Here is a 14,445-nt window from a genome sequence, read left to right as displayed (position 1 = left end):
AATAATAAATGAATAAGTCTGCTGGACATCATGTATGGGCTTTAAATAATAAAGCTTTATTTTAAAGCAAGCCAATGTAGGCCTACCATAATTAAATAAACAGTTTACAAATTTATGCTACCTCATATTTTCCAGGTGTCCGCACAGCAACACTGGTTTTGCATTAAGCTAGCCATAAACCCTCATTTGCTGCTACATTCCCTGTGTTAGCAAACACGAGCTAGTCTGTTAACATGAAAATTTACAAGCCTCCAAGTAAACAGGAGCAAATCTATGCATGATTCCATGGGAAACCAGAGTCATTGCATTAGTTATCCTTTCCAAATTCTTGTCATTTACTGCAGATGCTATCTCATATTTTCCAGTTTACAGCTCAATTACCTCGGCTTTGCATATTCTAAACTAGCCATAAACCCGCCTTTGGCCGCTAGCACTATGTGCCCAGTGTTAGCATACGTTAGCCAGTCTGTTAACATGAATATTTGCAAGCCTCCAAGCACAGACGTCACACTTTAATTCATCCTACCTGTTGGCTTTCACCATCCCCTTATTTAACTGTTGTCGCATCCCTTGACATGCCCTTTTCCTTCTTTCGTTTTCAATTTTTTTGTTTGTTTTTTTTGTTGTTGTTTTTTTTTTTTTTTTTTTTTGCTCTATCCATCTTTTCCCATCGACGTCAACTCACTACTAGTGCCTGCTCGCTCAGCGCTCACGGCGTTCCTGCTCCCTCTTCTGACAGAATCTTATGAGATAGGGCGCCCTTCTGTAGCGTGTTAATACTGTAAAATGTTATATAACCTAAAGGAAATGCATAAAGCAGGGGAAAGAACAGAAATACACAAACGTATTTGGTGTATGAATACATTCATCTCATAATCATACTATATTTATCCTTATGTGATTAATGTATTCATTCATTCAAGCTGTGCATATGAAATGCATACCAGTATCTTTATGTAACAAAGAGATGTCATGGAATGATGGATAAGAATCAAGAAGTTCCCTAAAACATGCATAAACATAAAATCACAGACTATGATAGCAATTTGTTCATACTGTCCTGGATCAGAGTATGATATCCACCCACATTAAATTAAATTGATAAAGTTGATTAAATTTATAAGTATGGAGAAATTAAAAAAGCACAGATTACAATCAGTAAGATTCCTATAAGAAATAGACCTCATAAATGTCATAGAAAAATGGAGCATAGGAGCATCCTATGAAGGATGGAGGCTTGTCTGATATTTAGCTTTTATGTGTTAATCACGGAGCCAAAGGACTTACAGATGCAACGGCTACAAACACGTGAGTCAAACTAATTATCTCGTAGGAAAACACTTGTTGGCCTCACTTACTTCAAACTTCACAAACTTCAGACCTCTCTAGTTCATTAGGCCACAAGCTTTTTGAAGATGCAATAATAAGTTTTAAGGAGGGTGGAAAAAAAGAATAAGTTCAGATGAAAGAGGCTGAAAAAGATGATGAGGTTTATGGCTGGGGTTAATTCTCATTTTCAAATATTTACATGAGCTGATTACACAACAGGAGATGAAAACAGCGGGTCTGCACTGCTCCTCTCCTCATATGTTCAGTCCTACCCGCTGCCTCGCAGTGTTTAATCTACCAGAGTGATTTTATTAGACTCTAAATGAAGAACTGCTTTGATTAATGTCGGAGGCCCCCTGGTCTGAATGTGCTCTAATTAACTAGCCTCAATAGGTTTTACAACACACACTGGCTGTTGACACCCAGACCAGCATAAAAGGAGGAACAAAGTAGCATAATGAGCTGCTGGTAGTACAATAAATACAATTTAAGGCTCATGCACTTGATTTGTTCCGATGATCACAGTTTATATTGCGTACCAGTGCCCTTTACAAGTCTGTATAATTTTAGATGGAATATCCTTAAACCTGAACCCAGAATGTGGAGAGCAACCAAGGACACACACACACACACACACACACACACACACACACACACACTGAAGCCATAATTTAGAGGGGAAATAACTCAAGCTCGGGTGTGTGTGTGCATACGTGCCCTCTTGTGTGTGTTTCCACTAAATTAAGAACTTATTAGGACTTAAAAACCCTATCCTATTTCACGCGGGGGAACCTCTGGGGGGAAACGAGGATTACTCTTCAAAGCCTGCGGTTTGGCTCTTTTTATGTTGCAACACTTAATATTTTATGTCAATGTGATGGTCAGGGCAGTTAGAGAGGTCATGTGTCAACGTGGGACGTTCAGACCACGTGCATGGTCCTTGCCAGTAGCTAATTATGTGTTTTTTGGATCTGGTACTCCTGACAAACAAGAAATAAATTACTTCCAACAAGCCAAGATGGAAAATATTTTGATCCCCTCATTTCTCCCTAAAACGCATTTAGTTTGGGCATGCAGAAACATTTCTTCTGTTTCTGTTTTGGTTTCTTTGAAATTAAGTTTTTAATTGTGTAATTTGACAGGACGTGGATGAATAAGACTCATTTACTGGAAAGATCAAACTGAATTAATTAAAACTAAAAATAAAAGTGTCAAAAATGTAAAATGCAATAATTTTTATGAAGCCTTGGAGATTGTAGTGACAACATAGTTTACTTTCTCTAGCCAAATTGCACAACACTAGGTGATAATTGTATCAACAGAAAATAATAAGAGCAGCATCACAGTCTGATTCTCTGACCTGACGAGAAAAATCTCACATGGCCTCATATGTAGATTTAAGTCAGCCTATATATGGGTTTTTAAAGACAATAAACAAAATGGCAGACAAAGCTTTCATCCCAGTTGTAGCAAATGCATTTCAATATACAAAAGCACAGAGGGGGAAACACAGCACTGTCACAGGGTGCTGTGAAGCCACAGGGCCACCACAGTTGGAAAAGGCCTCTCCTGACGTCACGTCTACCGTAGCAAAAGACCACAGTCATGATTAAAAAGCTTTTTACTAGCTCCAGTCACTGTTGGTGCAGAAAGTGTTTACACACGCGGTTTAATTGGGAATCAGACTTTGCAGACTGTAGTTAGAAAGTCATCAAACTACAAAGACTGTGCTCATAAATATGCTTTTCTATATTTATTGGCGACCATATTAGCAAGGCAGGTAAACATGAAAGTGATGTATGTGAAGTAAAAATGGGTAGGAAGAACGGCAGGTAAATGAATCTATTCATAAAAGATGGGCTGATGAAAACACATTAATATGTGAATCACTATGTTTTGCTTCCTTGCCGCACCGTGTTTCCTTCAATGGGCTCTTTTAATATGAGCAAACCTCTGTGGAAACGTCCGTCCGCCCTGCAATGTCTGTCATCACGTTGCATTAGCTTTCTGGACTAAACGCGCCAAGGGACGATATCAGGTTTCCCACAGCGATGAGGCAGAGATGGATTGTGAATCAAAAAGATAGCGACAGATCACTGGTTGAGACAGTCTTCATGTTCCTCTTTACAGCTGCTGCCAACAGCAGCGCGGTCAGGTCTCTTTGTGTTATTTAGAGCCTCTGCCACAACAAGGAAACTCTACCTGCCTCCATTATGATGGATTCGCTCATAAATGTCATGGCTGAGTTACAAACAGAACCTGTTTTCTGTTTTTGGAGGCGCAGTGCTTAACCTGTTCACTTCTCATCATTACCATTAAAACTGTCTTAAGGTGTGTGTGTGTGTGTGAAAATGCCAAAGTTGTCTGAATGGAAGCTGACTGTTGACAACTTTTTCAACTGTATTATCTTCTGTTGTGTGTTTCTGATCTTCAGAAACAAGGGATTTATTTTCTACCCTCAAATTTGGTACATTTAGTCAACAGTTTGTTACTGTAGGTTTTTTTTTATTTATTATTATTTATTTTGTTGGCTTCCTGACAGTCAGAGAGAGGTTGGGTAGATAAGGGAATGTAGAAGAAAGATCATTTTTCATGTCGTGGAGCTTTTATATCTGCAGTATCAGAGACAAAATGATCTCACGTCAGCTAACCAGCAGCTTGGCAGGACAGCATCTTAACAGTCCCGAGGCCACTCTGTACAGTATGTTAGAATTCCTTTCTTCCATTTTCATCATTACTAGGTGCTTTTTATTATTTTGTTTCAATGACATAAATGTCCTATCAGGAACATCCAAAAATATAGATAGTAAGCACATGGATAAAAACAAAAAACCTCATTTGTTTGTTTGAACAGAACATATTCTGATGTGGCAACAGTATGAAAACTAAACTACCACTAACACGGACTCTTTGGCGTTCCAACTATAACGACGTCTGACAAACTATGTTTGTCATTAGCAACATCATCATGTTACAAGTATTTTAATTCACGCTTAATATCACTTGATATTACTTAAAAAATGATATAAAATTGTAATCCTGTTTTATTCCCCTCCAGACATGGACATGCTGATGTGATTCATCTATTGGATCAGTTTTCTACCATGTCTGTGTTCTTCAGAATGGCCGTAGTCCTCCCTGGAGTGCCTGTAGTTAGATAACACTGATTTATGTTTATTTCTGATCGTGTCCACCAAACTTTTGGTATTTGAGAGTGGGAGTAATAAAAGCATGCGAGAGCTCCCCCTTCTGACAATATCAGACTGTCACAAAAACATCTTTTTTTTTTTGTTTTCACAGGAGATTCTGGCATCATAGTTAATACCTGTCACTTTAAGTGCAGCTGACAAGAGGAGCCAGTGACTTTAAAAAAAAAAAAAATAAAAAAAAAATAAAACTTTACTGTTATTTGTCAAATTAACACAAGTTAGTGTTGAGGAGCACCTTGGCCCTGGGAACCGAAGGTGTTATTACATGAGGTGCACAAAGTGTGTGCAACATTGGGATTTGAGACCATGACCTAATTTTTTTTTTTTTTTATGCTTTTATTATAGCTGCAGTGAGAGACAGGGAAAATTTAGGAGAAAGAGAAGAGATGGCAAGCAGCAAAGAGCAATCAGTCAGGTTCAAACCCTGGCTGCTGCTTGAATGGCATTCACTCAACTGGGCTGCCATAGAAAACCGCGAGATTGATTGTTCTTTTTAAGAATGTACTTTAAAAACCAACGGCGTAATCTAAAGACTGCTTTTCAAGTTTCTGTTGTGAATAAAAATCAAAGCTGAATGTGATATTGTATGAAAATGTTTCCTGCTTGGTGGAACCATTGTGCATATGCTACATTTATTGACACCAGCACGCCAGCGCTTCATCTCCACTGGGGTTTCCTTTACTCTCTATAGGTGAGATAAACTGCTCGTGTTCATCTGTCAGAAACAGTCCTGTCATCTCGCCGCTTAAAGGGAGCCAAGTATAATTCAGTAGCTACAGTTAAAATTATAAAATCACTCCTTCCCTGACAAGTTAATTATGGTCTGTGAAGCAGATAAAAATTAACCCTGCCAAGGAAGCTGAACCGCAGTAATTTTTTTTATAACATTCTGATGTCTGCTTTTGCCAGATAAATGATTCTTTAGCGTATAAAAGCTTTTACTGCAGGTGGTGATCATCAGGCATACTGTACTATAATAGAGAGTCATTATATTGCAAGGCACCTCTTTGGTTGTGACACAGTGAGGCATAATTTGCTTGAGTGGAAATCATTTGCTACTGCACTCGAAGGTTCTTGGAAAGGATAATGGAATCATTTCAGGATTGTCAGACAAGATATCTGAAAATAAATTCCTAACGTGGATCAAACATGGGTACAGTTCAGCTGTGTGGTTGTCAATTACAGGTATTTACAGGTAATTTAAATGAACAGGAACGTGGTCTCAGACTTTTGAACCCCACTCAGTATTGTTAATGAAAACAAACATCCACTGCAGAAAAAGTGACTTTTGTTGTATGTGCCACTTAGTTTTTTCTTAATACATTATTTTCTTAATAAAGGCATAATTGTGAAATATAAAAAGTCAGACAGTTGCAGTGTTATAATATCTGAGGACATTGAATTATAATCGCTGCTGACAAATGAGTTATTTTGCCAAATGTGTTTTATGTTAATTCAGCGTTGTTACGGAGTTGAGAATAGTCCCGCTTACAGTCATCTCAAACAGCAATGCAAAGTACAGCAGCATCCCAATCAATCATCACAAAGAAGGGATGGGGTTGTCATTTTGACAACACACGCACATGGAAAAAAAAAACAAAAAACAACACAACATTTTATGTGATATAAATAACAGCCAACAATTGCAAACAGATGCAAAGATGCATAGTAACGTGTTTTCATGACAAACTGTCGAGCAAATGAATGCAGCTTTACTTTAGTTGTCTTCGCTCTGGGACCAAAATACAAAAACACAGAGCTGTCGACAAAAGCAGTCCACACAAATGACTGTAAGCTTGACTGCCGACTGTAGACGCAAGCACATGTTCCCCAACAGCCACTAATGTGACTGAACAAATGTGAATATGGCAAATTAATGATTTTGTTTCTTGATGTGCGGCGACAGAGCTTCAGCTCGTATGTTACTGTTGATACAAACATCCAGCAGATGTCACTGTGTTTCCTTGGCAGTTTCCGGCAGACAGGCGAGGTCTCACTAAACAGGGCTGCTTCATTTTGTGTGTATTAATCTCGCCAATAGTTGAGAGAGGATAAATAGTAGAGCGCAATGGCAGGAAATGATTTGTGAATGTGAATCAGTGGTCATACTATCATTAATGAATTGTTTCAGCATGAAGATTGCAATATTTTCAAAGTTTGTGTCTCCATCCTTTCATCACACACATGTATGAATTTTGAATTTAGTATCATCCATAGTGTGAGCTGGTAAGGGCGTCACCAGCCCGTGTTTGGTGCATTATTCAGTGTGTGTCATGAAGCGGGCATTATTTGATTTAAATGAATGTGATTTTTGCTTAAATGGAAAAACAGCTGAAGAATTGCGCCCTGCAGGTGGTGGTCTTCAGTGTTTGCTTGAAGGGGGATGTTGAGATGAAATTTTGCAATCAAGTTACAAATGTGTTACTAAGACTGCCGTTTTGTCCACACATTGTTGTTTCATTGTGGTTTTCCAGCTCTCATCAGGTGCTGTGTTACAGAGGTTGTCAACCACTGCACCAAAGTGAGTGCCTGTACAGTCCAGCAGTTATTCATACCCAGTTCACGTACTTAAGAGTTTACTTCTCCTCCTCTGGCTGCAGGATCTAGTTGTGTGTGTGTGTGTGTGTGTGTGTGTGTGTGATTGGTGACAATTTCTGCAAATACAGGTCATACACAGTCACACATAAACAAAAGGACTTTCAGCTTTGTGTGTGTATATGCACAGTGAGACTAAACTAACGTGGATACAAAATGATTAATCACTGAGCACAATTCATTTTCCCCTCGCTGGAATAGTTTCCATGACAAATACAGACACACAGGCGCACACACAAACATGCTACTTGTACTCCACAGAGACGGAGACACAGTAACACAGAAAATGGAGACATGCAGTTGGATAATAGATTTAGATGCGTATTGGAGTGATGCTTGAGAGCAAAGCTATTATTGATCTCATTCTATTTTTATAGCTTATCTTTATGCAAGAATGTGAAGCAATTGCCATGTATTCATAATTTTTCATTGCCACAGTGTTAATGGATTGTATCATATCTTAAAAGATGAGACTTCCCCTGACCAAAGTCTCTGGAACATACAATTTTCTGGTAAATACAAAGAATGGGGCATTTCCTTTACCTCAATGCCTCTCTGATGTAGCAACAGTGCGCAATAAAAGCTAATGTCAGTCTTGAGGTTGAGTCCATTAACGTTAAGACTCCTAGCACATTTTATCCAATCTATGGAAGGTGAAATCATCCCAGTTCAATCATCTGTTCGCGTTCACTAACTGTGAACACTGTCACTCAGCAAATGTAGCTGCAATACACTGCCAATGCTGAGCTGCTAGTCAGTAATTGATGAAGCCAGGTAGCCAGAGTATTTTATAAATAGAACTTAGAGCATCATGCAGTCAGAATAGATTACTTCAACGCCACCTTAATGAATCCTATTTCAAAATAATATAATATCCATGAAACAGTTGTTACCAGCACTGGAGACTCATCGTCTCAAATGTATTTTATAGTCAACCTACAACAGTCTGGTCATCTGTCAGCATCACATTTGTCACTCTGTATATCATGAATCTAATGTCACAGTTTAGAATACAACAGGATGTCGTCTGCGGTGCATTTGTTAGCCACAGACTCATTAATAAAAGCACTGAACGTTACTTACAGCTGCACTCAGTGCAGGCACTAGACGTGTGACTGATTGTGCAGAACCGCAGTCGCTAAATTGGAGAGCATCTTAAATGTTGCTTAAAATTATAAATAGATGTTTGAGTGTACACTGGAAGAAGCTAAATTCATTTTTGTTCCATTTTACTCTATCCAGGGCAGTCATTTATCACCTCAGCACGTGACCGTGGTTTGTAACAGCAGTTCAGCTTCTTTGTTCTGTTTAAGAGGCATCTGCAAGGTCATACAAAGTCCCAGGAGGGTATTAGCATTTTAATAGAGTAACAATGTCCTTTTTTTGTTCTGGTAGATGTACAGCAGCACAATTGCAGCACTTAATACTTCTAAGTAATGGAATATCATTAAAGCCTTCTTCTGTTGTCCTGAATACTACCACAGATGACACTGGAATTTACCCAAAAGTTTTCCTCATTATGCACGTCGTTTACTTGCTGAATGGACCGATTCAGCTCAGAAGGAAATTGATATGTGTAGTGAAGTACAGTATGCATGCCCAACACCACTAATTTCCAAGGCATAAGTGGATACCAAGTTGCCTGTGCTTGTTTATCAGGACTGAAGTTGTGAAGCGTATATATAGTGCATGTCAAAACTGTCAGCCGCTGTTTAGAGATTGCGCTTCATCCTCCACACTGTAAATGTTCCCAACCAGTTTAGCAACTTCCAGCTAATTGGTAGCTCTGTAAATGTCCTCAGGTGTTGTGGTGTTTTCTGACAATTTGCGCCAGCGGCAGCACAAAAATCTTCAGCAATGTAAAGACTCAATACGAAACGACAGCCATACAGAAGTTTCCTCTTCTCCAAAGGACAGTAATGCACAGTGCAATAATCCTTTACCCAGCTTTGCATTCTGTTTGATTCTGGACAGTTTGTTTTTATGTCTCATAACTTGCTGCTGTAACATAAGAAAATCTGTCTATCTTTCGATTTATAGAGCTATCAGTTGAACTCGCAGTCGGAAAAGTACCCATGATTTTTATTCTGTGACATGACAAAAAGTCATGTAATTGCTAACACATAAATCAGGTCAATGAGGCCCATTGAATCACGTGATTTTCAAGAAACAATTGCTCTTTATAATTTGCCAAAGTAGTAATTTGTCGCATTTTGTTTCAATGAGCGCAGATGAAATGAACCCACATATCTGTGACCCATTTGTGTAATGAGAGTGGATGTAAATTTTTCCAGGAATTTTCCGGCCCTTTCATTTGGCCGTCCAACAAAAAAGCTTTCAGCACAGCAGCGGTCAGACAATGGTGGTCAAAAAAAAAAAAACAAAAAACATAAAGTCTGTGGTTCTGCACAAATAACGGCACAACAACATGAAACCAACATATGTTTCAAATGTGATTTGTCATGTTTACAGAGATTGTAAATTCATTTGTAATTGTGCTTAAAGATTGTTTGACCAAAGCTGTTTTTGGTTTTGCTCTGTTGTCGCTTTAAGCATTTTGTTGATCATTTTGTTGGAAGACAAGACAAGTGTCACCCACAATAACTCATTACTTTTTATGGGCTGGGAGTGATGATGATGATCATAGAACAATACTAAAATCAATATTTGAACCAGCTTCCTGTGGTTTGCTTCTCTCTAGAATAGTACATTTAAATGTGAGCTATATCAGGGAAGTCAGTAAACCACTGTAGCAGCTATACTTCAGGTTAAAGAATCTTAACTCGATGGAAGAGGTTTGGATGCCTCCGAGTTGTTTTTGCTGTCAAACTGTTTAAGCTGAGATTGATGAGGTTTCTGCCCATTTCTGACAGCACACTCCTCCTCTTTTAAATTTATGTATTTCCACGTGTGTGTCTTGCTCTTCCTTGTTTTCTGTCATTTTTGTGAATTGATGCTTCTCCTGTGTGCTCCTTTTTTTTTTTTTTTTTTTTTTTTTTGGCAAATGTAAGGAGTAGAGTAGAGTATGCTGACAGATGGGCATGGCAACGTGACAAATTTGACTCGCTTATTAGCTTTGTACCATGGGGGTCGTCGCTAATTAGACAAAATAGATCGCTGCTGCAACTGTTTTCAGCACAGTTTTGCCACATTTTGACATCAAACAAATGTGTCCCCAGAAAATATTTGAGGTAGCATCTGAATTTAACCTCTTTAATCTCCTTGACTCCTCTTTTTGTTTTGCTGAAAGCATAAAAACACGCTGTTATGATTCATATTAGCGCACTAATTCCCAGCATAGCTTTATCCAACCTCCACCTAATGAGCGGCGTATTAGCCAAGGTGTGGATGTGCAGCGAGTTTTAAAGGGACACGTTCCTCATATGGAGCTCTTCTTTTTACCTACCCAGAGTGTGAAAGAGTAAATTCACGCCCGTGTAATGTCTCTGTCACCGCAACATTATCTTAGTTTAGTTTAATTACTGAAATGTCTGTGGGATTAGCAGCAGCTCTGATCAAAGGAGCTTTCCCCACTTCGTCTCTTTGCTCACTTAACAGCACTTTGACTCCACTAATCTGTGCATCCCTTCCATTTCCAGCCCCCTTCACACGCTCCCATGCCATCCAGACCCACCGCTGCAGATCCAGAAATGTCCTGCCCAATATCTTCAGCACGCCGCCATCTTCAAGGCGGCACTTTGCCAGCTCAGTGGAACAGGAAGAGGGAGGCAGACAGGGCATTATGTAACTGCAACTTCCATCATCAGAGGTATCAGGTAGGTAGATGCACACGAGTACAAACAGCATTTTTCCTTGTGGCCTGACGTGTTTACCATCATTTTACAAGCTGCTTTGAAAACCCATTTTTGTTATTTCTCAAAAGTGTGCTTATTGCTGTTTAACCCAGCTGACAAATTTAAGTTTGTGGAGTTGTTCAGTTTCTGGGTATGTCAACCTCCAAACCCCTTCGCTGATGTTGTGGTTTTGTGTTTCTTGTTTGTTTTGGGTTTTTTTTTTCCTTTCTTTAGCAGCCTAATTATTAACCGCCTGACACGCTGAAAGCTGCTGTGTCAAAGAACAATAGCTACACTCAAGAGCTGTGAAGCCAGGAAACAATTTGCAGTTTACACATGTTCACTATCATATAGGAATGAACACAAACACTAGGCCTTTGTAGACACAGCGACATAGAACCTGAGTGACTACTTTCTTTACGCTTACGTTCAGTAGTGGAGGAAAAAAACAAAACCAAACAAACAAAAAGAACACCTGAAAGATAGAGTGGAGATATATTGATGTTCCCGTCATTTATAGTGACAAAACATTTTTCGCTCTCGAATCTAAGACCGGTTTACTTATCTGGTTTTGTTCAGGCGAAAAAATGTCTGTGTTTTTGTAATATCTCACTGATTTCAGGTCTCTGCCATTTTTGGCAGAGCCCCCAACTGTGTGGGAGTCCTCAGGCTGAGAGTGGCTCCTTCCATTAGCATATGAAAGTATGAAAAGCAGAAGACCTGCAGCCAAGATGACTGCAGCTCCGTGCTGCAATTTGATGAGAATCAATGAAATCTGCATTCAATTAAAAAAGCACTATTGCCAAACAGAAAAGCTGTTGCCTTAGTCAGAGCTCTTGGTGATTACTCTGTAATTGTTTCAGACATTTCTAAGAGCGATATTTAGAAATTATGTTGAAAATTCTGTAATAATTTAATTAAATATTGAACATCAAGCAAAGCAGTCAAGTTTTTGCAGAGGATCAGAGGCACCAGCTGACTTATTGTATTCTGCGGCTTCACAGCACAATCCTTCGGTGTCAGTAACACATTGCTGTTTTTATTGTTGCTTTTAACACCCACACAACACACAGCAGCTCCCACTACAGTTGCCACGTTGCTTCCTCGGGAGGTTTCCCACAGTTTTGTCACCGAGGTCTTGTAGTAGTGCTAACTGGCTCGTAAGTGAGACACACTTCTTCGTGGCAAACTGTTCCCATTTTTCCTTCCTTGTAGTTACCATGGTGATTACAATATGAACCGGCTGCCTGAGATTTTATTTCATATATTTTTCCAATTTGTCGTTCTTCGCCCTCTCGTCCTTTCTTTCTCTCTTCGCCTATCTTTTGGGATGAGGGGCTGAGTATCAGGCTCTCTCCTCTTTTCCAAAGCCATTCAGTTGCAGACCCAAGCAGTGAGAGGGATTATCCCTCTATTTCTATTAGTCACACACTCATAAGCCATGTATCACTCCGAAGCTTTGTGTCAGCAACTCCACACCCAGAGTGGAGAGACTTCTCATTATTGGCGGATTGAGGGGTTTTAGTTTACAATGAGAATGCAATATTCTGAAAGTCAAGTTGTGTTTGAAGCAGGGAAAATGCATTTCACAGATTACGGCATGGTGTAAAATTTTTTAACTTTCATTGTGGCTCTGGCTCCTTAATTGGTATATTAGGGGAAAAATGGAAATGTTCTTAAGTTACGCACATCAGTTAAAAAATATTTGAAGCCTCATTTCCAGGGTTCATGTAATGGTCCAATACAGTGGTTGTCTCCTTTTATCTGAATATTAATCATGGTAGTTCAGTGTGTTTTGCTAACACCCCCACTTCCCCTCCTGCCTCTGACTTCACCGCACAGTGAGGGAGGAAACAGCTTGACGCCCAGAGAGGCTGCAGACAGCAAAGCCCTGACCTTGAACGGTGACCATGACAACTTCCCTCCCTTGACACTTCAGTTTCCATTCCCCCCTTCCAGCTCTACAACTACAGTCTAACTACAACTCCTTTTTGAATGCATCTCATATATGACAGGGAGCACCAAACTCAGGGGCTTTGGAATAAATATGAATATTTTTGCTGGTGAAAGGTGCTTCATGCAGGAACGTTTCCACACTCTTGTCATAATCTGTTCCTTTCTTTGAGGTTTGCTGGTACAAGTCAGTGGTATAGTGATTGACTTGGACTTTTCTTTGCAGATTCCGGGGACTTAAGACTCAAGTGGGACTCGAGGTTTCGTTGCTCAACTACTTAACTGTTGCTAAGACAGACATGCCAAAGCGTTCAAACTTTACTCGACTTTTCACAATGTTAAAAAAAACCCATCTCACCACTACAAACACGTAGTGACAATCCAAAATGACCATAGCAACCGCCTCGCATACAACACAAGGCCTACAAAGAACCATATGATATGGTGCCTGCATCAATCACGAACACAGAGCAAAGATTAGAGATTATTCAAAAGAGGTGTTTTGCGTCTGCTTAAGAATTTAAACAGTGTTTTTATATTAAAATTGGATTGGTTTCAATGTGGCGGTGTCAGCTTGTGTAAAGATTGACTCTTAATTTTAATGCAATCTCATAGCTTTCTGAAATGCAATACAAACAAATGAAAATAGTTGTACTTAAAAAATGCAAATAAATATATTATGCAATATTTCTTGTGCGTTGCTTTCTAAATAATTCATTCTTTATATCGTCAAATGTACACTCTTCTTATTAGGATTAGTTTTGTGTGCTGTGACCACCGCACCATTGAAAATGAGATCCAGAGGTCTATAGGCTTCACTGGCTAAATAAAGGATGAATAATTAAATGAATAAAGCTCATGTTCATAATTTTAGCCAAAACCTTATAGACACACATTCACACAAACCATACATTTGAGTTAGATGTTCTGAAAATGGATTTAATAATTGATTTCTCTCTGATGGTGAAGTTGAGGCATGTGTGCGTCTAGGAGTTTCTTATTTAGGGAAAAAAAACAACAAAAAACATTTCCCATGTGATTGTTGTGAACCAAAACCAGGGAAAGTGTGTACACGCTTAGAGATGAAGTCTTATTCACTTCGTGTTATCTGTAAAAGTAAAAAAAAAAAAAACTACAACAACAGCAACAAAAAAAACTTGCACGATAAATTTTAATGCACATTCGTCTTCAGGCACAGGAAACTGTTGATGGCAGAGTCTCTGTCCATTCAAATGTGAAAGACGCTCTGAAGGCTGATGCAGAGGATAGTTTGATATGATGTAGTGTACAGAAAGCCAACGTACCATGAAAAGTCCTTTGGTCGATGCTTCAGGGAGGAATAAACATTTTGAGGATCATTCTTAGGTTTTTCAAAAGGCATCAAGCTGAAGTAAATCTTTTTCTGAGAGCATTTGAACCATTTTGGGTTTTAAAAGTGCAGCCATTTTTACTGTCCTTGATTTTTCTCTTCTGAGCAACTAAAGCACTAACATATGTATATTTTCAACTTTTAAAATATTTTTCACGTTGCGATAAAAACAAGAACAGGTAGAATATTTTCTGAG

General features: G+C 39.0%; 1 long non-coding RNA gene across 1 annotated transcript in view; it reads left to right on the top strand.

The window, feature by feature from the left end:
• The window catches only part of LOC115054397 (uncharacterized), a 137,886-nt gene that overhangs the window by 58,109 nt on the left and 65,332 nt on the right, over positions 1–14,445 (top strand). Inside the window, exon 2 of the long non-coding RNA XR_003841596.1 lies at positions 10,733–10,909. This is a non-coding gene — a long non-coding RNA (uncharacterized LOC115054397). The remainder of the gene's footprint in view (positions 1–10,732; positions 10,910–14,445) is intronic.

Source organism: Echeneis naucrates, chromosome 14 (assembly GCF_900963305.1).
Source record: "Echeneis naucrates chromosome 14, fEcheNa1.1, whole genome shotgun sequence".
NCBI classification, from domain to species: Eukaryota; Metazoa; Chordata; class Actinopteri; order Carangiformes; family Echeneidae; genus Echeneis; species Echeneis naucrates.
Note: the sequence above shows the minus strand (reverse complement) of the source record. Positions and strands in the feature narration are given on the sequence as shown.